Here is a 10,561-nt window from a genome sequence, read left to right as displayed (position 1 = left end):
AAATCCCCATCTAAATCCGTCAATTTAAGCCAGAGATATTTGCTGAGTCTCGATCCCCCACATCCGCCTATGTTGCCCTTCCGCGTCTGGGGTGGAAGGTGACAGAGCTCCAGCTGTGTTTGTCAGACCATGAGCCATCCCGGAAATCAGTTCTCTCACAAACACGTCTGTAGCATCCGAACGGTTTGGCCTACTAACTCTATGGAAAGATGACTCTCACAAACACGTCTGTAGCATCTGAACGGTTTGGCCTACTAACTCTATGGAAAGATGACTCTCACAAACACGTCTGTAGCATCTGAACGGTTTGGCCTACTAACTCTATGGAAAGATGACTCTCACAAACACGTCTGTAGCATCTGAACGGTTTGGCCTACTAACTCTATGGAAAGATGACTCTCACAAACACGTCTGTAGCATCTGAACGGTTTGGCCTACTAACTCTATGGAAAGATGACTCTCACAAACACGTCTGTAGCATCTGAACGGTTTGGCCTACTAACTCTATGGAAAGATGACTCTCACAAACACGTCTGTAGCATCTGAACGGTTTGGCCTACTAACTCTATGGAAAGATGACTCTCACAAACACGATGGTGTTCTCCGTTTTGCTTTACGACTCCCACAAGAGTCTTTGAGAATCGTCTGAAGGGAACTCATACAAATAAATGGAATGGAATTAGCTTTGTGCCAACACAAATAAGGGGTTAAATGTGTGTCCAAAAAAACACAACTATTTCCTAAGCTTTCTTGATATCTCGTTGATATAGGACAGATCACTTCAAAACAACCATGTTATAAAATGATGGTATATAAAATAACTATAGAGAAACATAACATGCAGAAACAACAAACCCTCTTCATCATTTATGGATGACAAAGAAGAATGACTGGTCCCCCGTCATCCCCTGGGGTTTCCCCAAAACTACTTTGGTCTTGTTAGAAGTGTGGATGAACCAGCCCTGGCAGTAGGCGGACTCAAACCGGAGTTGTTTGCTCATTTCAGCCTTCATGTAGAAGACAAACGCCTGGATCTCCTCATCATCCTTCCTGATGCTTTTCAGTTTGTCACAAGACTGAAAGGACGTGTTAAAACTATCAAAACCTTCCTTATGATGCATTTTGACTGTCATTTTGACTGTCATTTTGACTGTCATTTTGACCATTTCTGAATGTTATGTGTTTCTTTGGGCTATAATAGTAAAGGCCAAATTCAATATTTTATCAAATATACCTAAAGAAGTCCTAAAATTCTACATCAAATAGCTAAATGATCCATGGTATGACCATCTTAAAACACTTCCATATGTTAGTCTAGTAGATCCTGGACTAAATGTTGTGTTAAGTTAAACCCAGGAATCATCCTGGATAAAGTAAGGTCCATCTGGGTGAGAACTCAAGGTAATAAATGTCAGATTATGAGTTTAAAAAGTATTACTGTGTATTTTGGGTACTAGACCCGTGGTAAATATCCCTTTATTATACTGTTTAGAAATTACTTTATGACCTAAACCTAAATACATGCAAATTATGTGAATTTCAAATTGCAAATATACCCGAAGCGCTCACCAACAATATAGTGCCATCTGTAGGTCTCATTGAACTGAAATAGTGAAAATACACCTGAAGATCTCGCCAAACTTGTCAAATATATATATATTATCTGTTAAAAAAACATGGGAGCCTCTTAATTGTAAAGAGCAGGCTGTTGAGACTGAAGACAAATGGTCTCTGGACTACCAAGTAGCTCAGAGTTGTAGGAGTTCTCTCAAGATGAGTAAATGGAGAACTTTCCTAAATCAGTTTACGGACACCATCTGGCCAAAGGGTGGTTCCCTGGACCGAGCAAGAATCAAACGCTGCCACAAAAAGTCATTTGAAATTAACCACGGTCGGGACCGTGACCAATGCCTCCTGACAGTAACATTATTTTCCCGTTTGGCTAATTTGAAAACACCAGACTTCAGTGGTTGAATCTCAAACACAACATGTAAAAACTAGATGAGGAACTGGAGTCACAAAGATCTCAAATTCAAGACCTCATCCGACAGAACACGCTCCACACTCCGTAGTAGGGGAAAACTAACCAGGTGACGTCGACCAGGTTCACCGGTTGGGAAGCGAAACTGCTGTCAGGGGACATGTAGTAAAATGTGCTAGGCTAAACCCCGCAACTCTCCTACCTATCCCGACAACACCATCCATCACTGCTGTCTAGACGTGATGGTGACATCGTCACTGCCATCCAGGACTTGAGTGACGTGCCTTTTAAATGCTGACTTAGTGTCATATTCAGATGGGTCATCCTACCTGGACCAAATGGGAAATAGATGGGCGGGGCCCGCTGTAGTCACAGACCACACATGGCTAGGGTCTGCTCCGTTACATCCTGGTACCTCAGCACAGTTGGCAGAGGGGACGGCGCTGACACACGCGTTGATGCTGACAGAGGGATGGTGCCTCGATCACACCATCAGCGTTATTACGCAAAAAGGTACGCAGCAGCATCTGGATGTGTGCAGCATCAGTTCAACATTCCCCTTCTGCTACCACTTCTGTCAAGCTGTTTACACATGCAGTTTTACACCAACATACACCACCACACAGAACGCACTGCAACGCACTGCAGCAAGGCAAACATTCCATTGGAAATGAATGTACTTCTGGGGTTCCAAAACGTCATGACGCCGTCGGTGTGATGGAGGCGTAAGGTGACAATCTATACTGATTCAAGGTATGTATGTGGTGTTTGCCAGGACTTCAGGAGGTTGTGGAAACGGCGTGGGTTTATGACGTTGTTAAACACGACGGTAGCGGCATTGTTAGGAGCGGCGGCGTTACCCAACGCTGGTGTTATTATTAAATGTGCCGCCCACTTTTAGGGCCGATTCTGTTACGAAAGGGGATGCCAGTGCTGACATGGCCATGGTACCTCCTCCCCTCACCCATGGTTCCGCCTCCCCTCACCCATGGTTCCTCCTCCCCTCACCCATGGTTCCTCCTCCCCTCACGGGACTCACCCATGGTGACTGTACATACTTCTACTGATGCTGTTAATATGCAAAACCATGCTGATACCGTTGAAAAGTTTGAGGTCTTCAGGCTGAAAACCCGATGACGACGGTGTCTGGCGCCCCCCAGACGGCCGTACGCCACTCATACTACTTCCCTATCTTGCACACATACGTATAGTATCATGGAATAACGCACGAGTCCAAGGAGAGATGTTAGGAATGTGTAGGAAAGAATGGTATTGTCCCAAATTTGGCCCAATTTGCAAAAAAAAATGGTTAAAAAGATCTGAAACACAACATGAAAACAACCACCCCAGTTACTGGAATGGGAACCAGATCACTACCCTGGGAACCCTTTGGAAAGCTTCAAATCAATGTCATCTGTTTACCACCAAGTAAAGGGTCAAAATATTGTTTGTATTAGATACGTCCTCCAAGTGGGTTGAAGTCGCCCCCCCCCCCCCCCCCCCCCCCCACCCCACCACTAGGAGGAATGTTGCTACCACCGAAGCTAAAACCCTGTTGAGAGACTATATTCCCAGATGGGGAGTGCCTGGGCACCTGGAAAGTGACCAGGGCCCGGAATTTATGACTGATAAAGGCTAGCGCACTAGGCTACCTGCCGCCCCGTTGTTCCCTAGAACAACTGAACATACCTGTTCTGTATATTCCCACTATCCTTAAAGAACTCGCTGAGTTGCATGAATTGACTGAGTCTGCCGTGCCCATATCACCCAGTTGAAGGCTAACCACCATTATACATTCCTCTGTAAATGTCAAGGTGAAAGCTGCAATTGGTTCCTTTAGCAGTGAAAGGGGGACTGGTGATCAGACTGACCTCTGGTAAACAACAATACTGTATGTGGGACACAATCTGGTCCTGGGATGACTCACTGTTGGTGAATGCCTGTAAACTGACTGTAGTTGTGCTCTGTACCTTTCATATGGGTTATGACCCGATGTCTGTGCTGCCTAGTGCCGGGCGGTACAGAGGGCAGGTGCCCTCTGGGAAAAGTGCCCCCTTTGACGATGTAGGGAGGGACGTCTCGGTCCCTTGTACCACTACAATAAGGAGCCAGAGGACTATAGCTCGCCTGAAATACCTAACCGCAATGTCTATTAGAGGGCCTTGAACCACCTGACCCCAATGTCAATTAGAGGGCCTTGAACCACCTAACCCCAATGTCTATTAGAGGGCCTTGAACCACCTGACCCCAATGTCTATTAGAGGGCCTTGAACCACCTGACCCCAATGTCAATTAGAGGGCCTTGAACCACCTAACCCCAATGTCTATTAGAGAGCCTTGAACCACCTAACCCCAATGTATATTAGAGAGCCTTGAACCACCTAACCCCAATGTATATTAGAGAGCCTTGAACCACCTAACCCCAATGTCTATTAGAGGGCCTTGAACCACCTGACCCCAATGTATATTAGAGGGCCTTGAACCACCTAACCCCAATGTCTATTAGAGAGCCTTGAACCACCTAACCCCAATGTATATTAGAGAGCCTTGAACCACCTAACCCCAATGTCAATTAGAGGGCCTTGATCCACATGACCCCAATGTCTATTAGAGGGCCTTGAACCACCTGACCCCAATGTCTATTAGAGGGCCTTGAACCACCTAACCCCAATGTCAATTAGAGGGCCTTGAACCACCTAACCGCAATGTCTATTAGAGAGCCTTGAACCACCTGACCCCAATGTATATTAGAAGGCCTTGAACCACCTGACCCCAATGTCTATTAGAGGGCCTTGAACCACCTAACCCCAATGTATATTAGAAGGCCTTGAACCACCTAACCCCAATGTCTATTAGAGAGCCTTGAACCACCTGACCCCAATGTATATTAGAAGGCCTTGAACCACCTGACCGCAATGTCTATTAGAGGGCCTTGAACCACCTAACCCCAATGTATATTAGAAGGCCTTGAACCACCTAACCCCAATGTCAATTAGAGGGCCTTGAACCACCTAACCCCAATGTCAATTAGAGGGCCTTGAACCACCTAACCCCAATGTCAATTAGAGTGCCTTGAACCACCTAACCCCAATGTCAATTAGAGGGCCTTGAACCACCTAACCCCAATGTCAATTAGAGGGCCTTGAACCACCTAACCCCAATGTCTATTAGAGGGCCTTGAACCACCTAACCCCAATGTCTATTAGAGAGCCTTGAACCACCTAACCCCAATGTCAATTAGAGAGCCTTGAACCACCTAACCCCAATGTATATTAGAGGGCCTTGAACCACCTAACCCCAATGTCTATTAGAGGGCCTTGAACCACCTAACCCCAATGTCTATTAGAGAGCCTTGAACCACCTAACCCCAATGTATATTAGAGGGCCTTGAACCACCTAACCCCAATGTATATTAGAGAGCCTTGAACCACCTAACCCCAATGTATATTAGAGGGCCTTGAACCACCTAACCCCAATGTCAATTAGAGAGCCTTGAACCACCTAACCCCAATGTCAATTAGAGAGCCTTGAACCACCTAACCCCAATGTCAATTAGAGAGCCTTGAACCACCTAACCCCAATGTATATTAGAGGGCCTTGAACCACCTAACCCCAATGTCAATTAGAGAGCCTTGAACCACCTAACCCCAATGTCAATTAGAGAGCCTTGAACCACATGACCCCAATGTATATTAGAAGGCATTGAACCACCTAACCCCAATGTCAATTAGAGAGCCTTGAACCACCTAACCCCAATGTCAATTAGAGAGCCTTGAACCACCTAACCCCAATGTATATTAGAAGGCCTTGAACCACCTAACCCCAATGTCAATTAGAGGGCCTTGAACCACCTAACCCCAATGTCAATTAGAGGGCCTTGAACCACCTAACCCCAATGTCAATTAGAGGGCCTTGAACCACCTAACCCCAATGTCAATTAGAGGGCCTTGAACCACCTAACCCCAATGTCTATTAGAGGGCCTTGAACCACCTAACCCCAATGTCTATTAGAGAGACTTGAACCACCTAACCCCAATGTCAATTAGAGGGCCTTGAACCACCTAACCCCAATGTCAATTAGAGGGCCTTGAACCACCTAACCCCAATGTCTATTAGAGGGCCTTGAACCACCTAACCCCAATGTCTATTAGAGAGACTTGAACCACCTAACCCCAATGTCAATTAGAGAGCCTTGAACCACCTAACCCCAATGTATATTAGAGGGCCTTGAACCACCTAACCCCAATGTCTATTAGAGGGCCTTGAACCACCTAACCCCAATGTCTATTAGAGAGCCTTGAACCACCTAACCCCAATGTATATTAGAGGGCCTTGAACCACCTAACCCCAATGTCTATTAGAGAGCCTTGAACCACCTAACCCCAATGTATATTAGAGGGCCTTGAACCACCTAACCCCAATGTCTATTAGAGAGCCTTGAACCACCTAACCCCAATGTATATTAGAGAGCCTTGAACCACCTAACCCCAATGTCAATTAGAGGGCCTTGATCCACATGACCCCAATGTCTATTAGAGGGCCTTGGACCACATGACCCCAATGTCTATTAGAGGGCCTTGAACCACCTGACCCCAATGTCTATTAGAGGGCCTTGAACCACCTAACCCCAATGTCTATTAGAGGGCCTTGAACCACCTGACCCCAATGTCTATTAGAGGGCCTTGAACCACCTAACCCCAATGTCAATTAGAGGGCCTTGAACCACCTAACCGCAATGTCTATTAGAGAGCCTTGAACCACCTGACCCCAATGTATATTAGAAGGCCTTGAACCACCTGACCGCAATGTCTATTAGAGGGCCTTGAACCACCTAACCCCAATGTATATTAGAAGGCCTTGAACCACCTAACCCCAATGTCAATTAGAGGGCCTTGAACCACCTAACCCCAATGTCAATTAGAGGGCCTTGAACCACCTAACCCCAATGTCAATTAGAGTGCCTTGAACCACCTAACCCCAATGTCAATTAGAGGGCCTTGAACCACCTAACCCCAATGTCAATTAGAGGGCCTTGAACCACCTAACCCCAATGTCTATTAGAGGGCCTTGAACCACCTAACCCCAATGTCTATTAGAGAGCCTTGAACCACCTAACCCCAATGTCAATTAGAGAGCCTTGAACCACCTAACCCCAATGTATATTAGAGGGCCTTGAACCACCTAACCCCAATGTCTATTAGAGGGCCTTGAACCACCTAACCCCAATGTCTATTAGAGAGCCTTGAACCACCTAACCCCAATGTATATTAGAGGGCCTTGAACCACCTAACCCCAATGTATATTAGAGAGCCTTGAACCACCTAACCCCAATGTATATTAGAGGGCCTTGAACCACCTAACCCCAATGTCAATTAGAGAGCCTTGAACCACCTAACCCCAATGTCAATTAGAGAGCCTTGAACCACCTAACCCCAATGTCAATTAGAGAGCCTTGAACCACCTAACCCCAATGTATATTAGAGGGCCTTGAACCACCTAACCCCAATGTCAATTAGAGAGCCTTGAACCACCTAACCCCAATGTCAATTAGAGAGCCTTGAACCACATGACCCCAATGTATATTAGAAGGCATTGAACCACCTAACCCCAATGTCAATTAGAGAGCCTTGAACCACCTAACCCCAATGTCAATTAGAGAGCCTTGAACCACCTAACCCCAATGTATATTAGAAGGCCTTGAACCACCTAACCCCAATGTCAATTAGAGGGCCTTGAACCACCTAACCCCAATGTCAATTAGAGGGCCTTGAACCACCTAACCCCAATGTCAATTAGAGGGCCTTGAACCACCTAACCCCAATGTCAATTAGAGGGCCTTGAACCACCTAACCCCAATGTCTATTAGAGGGCCTTGAACCACCTAACCCCAATGTCTATTAGAGAGACTTGAACCACCTAACCCCAATGTCAATTAGAGAGCCTTGAACCACCTAACCCCAATGTATATTAGAGGGCCTTGAACCACCTAACCCCAATGTCTATTAGAGGGCCTTGAACCACCTAACCCCAATGTCTATTAGAGAGCCTTGAACCACCTAACCCCAATGTATATTAGAGGGCCTTGAACCACCTAACCCCAATGTCTATTAGAGAGCCTTGAACCACCTAACCCCAATGTATATTAGAGGGCCTTGAACCACCTAACCCCAATGTCAATTAGAGAGCCTTGAACCACCTAACCCCAATGTCAATTAGAGAGCCTTGAACCACCTAACCCCAATGTATATTAGAGGGCCTTGAACCACCTAACCCCAATGTCTATTAGAGAGCCTTGAACCACCTAACCCCAATGTCAATTAGAGAGCCTTGAACCACATGACCCCAATGTATATTAGAAGGCATTGAACCACCTAACCCCAATGTCAATTAGAGAGCCTTGAACCACCTAACCCCAATATCAATTAGAGAGCCTTGAACCACATGACCCCAATGTATATTAGAAGGCCTTGAACCACCTAACCCCAATGTATATTAGAGAGCCTTGAACCATCTAACCCCAATGTCTATTAGAGACCCTTGAACCACCTAACCCCAATGTCAATTAGAGAGCCTTGAACCACATGACCCCAATGTATATTAGAGGGCCTTGAACCACCTGACCCCAATGTCTATTAGAGAGCCTTGAACCACCTAACCCCAATGTATATTAGAGGGCCTTGAACCACATGACCCCAATGTCTATTAGAGGGCCTTGAACCACATGACCCCAATGTCTATTAGAGGGCCTTGAACCACATGACCCCAATGTATATTAGAGAGCCTTGAACCATCTAACCCCAATGTCTATTAGAGAGCCTTGAACCACCTAACCCCAATGTCAATTAGAGAGCCTTGAACCACATGACCCCAATGTATATTAGAAGTCATTGAACCACCTAACCCCAATGTCTATTAGAGAGCCTTGAACCACCTAACCCCAATGTCAATTAGAGAGCCTTGAACCACATGACCCCAATGTATATTAGAGGGCCTTGAACCACCTGACCCCAATGTCTATTAGAGAGCCTTGAACCACCTAACCCCAATGTATATTAGAGGGCCTTGAACCACATGACCCCAATGTCTATTAGAGGGCCTTGAACCACATGACCCCAATGTCTATTAGAGGGCCTTGAACCACATGATCCCAATGTCTATTAGAGGGCCTTGAACCACATGACCCCAATGTCTATTAGAGGGCCTTGAACCACCTGACCCCAATGTCTATTAGAGAGCCATGAACCACCTAACCCCAATGTATATTAGAGGGCCTTGAACCACATGACCCCAATGTCTATTAGAGGGCCTTGAACCACATGACCCCAATGTCTATTAGAGGGCCTTGAACCACATGACCCCAATGTCTATTAGAGGGCCTTGAACCACCTGACCCCAATGTCTATTAGAGAGCCTTGAACCACCTGACCCCAATGTATATTAGAGAGCCTTGAACCACCTGACCCCAATGTCTATTAGAGAGCCTTGAACCACCTGACCCCAATGTATATTAGAGGGCCTTGAACCACCTGACCCCAATGTCTATTAGAGAGCCTTGAACCACCTAACCCCAATGTATATTAGAGGGCCTTGAACCACATGACCCCAATGTCTATTAGAGGGCCTTGAACCACATGACCCCAATGTCTATTAGAGGGCCTTGAACCACATGACCCCAATGTATATTAGAGAGCCTTGAACCATCTAACCCCAATGTCTATTAGAGAGCCTTGAACCACCTAACCCCAATGTCAATTAGAGAGCCTTGAACCACATGACCCCAATGTATATTAGAAGTCATTGAACCACCTAACCCCAATGTCTATTAGAGAGCCTTGAACCACCTAACCCCAATGTCAATTAGAGAGCCTTGAACCACATGACCCCAATGTATATTAGAGGGCCTTGAACCACCTGACCCCAATGTCTATTAGAGAGCCTTGAACCACCTAACCCCAATGTATATTAGAGGGCCTTGAACCACATGACCCCAATGTCTATTAGAGGGCCTTGAACCACATGACCCCAATGTCTATTAGAGGGCCTTGAACCACATGATCCCAATGTCTATTAGAGGGCCTTGAACCACATGACCCCAATGTCTATTAGAGGGCCTTGAACCACCTGACCCCAATGTCTATTAGAGAGCCATGAACCACCTAACCCCAATGTATATTAGAGGGCCTTGAACCACATGACCCCAATGTCTATTAGAGGGCCTTGAACCACATGACCCCAATGTCTATTAGAGGGCCTTGAACCACATGACCCCAATGTCTATTAGAGGGCCTTGAACCACCTGACCCCAATGTCTATTAGAGAGCCTTGAACCACCTGACCCCAATGTATATTAGAGAGCCTTGAACCACCTGACCCCAATGTCTATTAGAGAGCCTTGAACCACCTGACCCCAATGTATATTAGAGGGCCTTGAACCACCTGACCCCAATGTATATTAGAGAGCCTTGAACCACCTGACCCCAATGTCTATTAGAGGGCCTTGAACCACATGACCCCAAAGTCTATTAGAGAGCCTTGAACCACCTGACCCCAATGTATATTAGAGAGCCTTGAACCACCTGA

At 46.1% G+C, this 10,561-nt stretch overlaps 1 protein-coding gene across 1 annotated transcript in view; it reads right to left on the bottom strand.

The window, feature by feature from the left end:
- Window positions 1-10,561, bottom strand: part of LOC116359791 (uncharacterized) — a 31,341-nt gene that overhangs the window by 1,267 nt on the left and 19,513 nt on the right. The gene's annotated exons all lie outside the window — the stretch shown is intronic.

The sequence above is a fragment of the Oncorhynchus kisutch genome, unplaced genomic scaffold (genome assembly GCF_002021735.2).
Source record: "Oncorhynchus kisutch isolate 150728-3 unplaced genomic scaffold, Okis_V2 Okis05a-Okis16b_hom, whole genome shotgun sequence".
In the NCBI taxonomy this organism is placed as follows: Eukaryota; Metazoa; Chordata; class Actinopteri; order Salmoniformes; family Salmonidae; genus Oncorhynchus; species Oncorhynchus kisutch.
The sequence above is the reverse complement of the archived record's forward strand: the minus strand, read 5'-3'. Positions and strand labels throughout refer to the sequence as shown.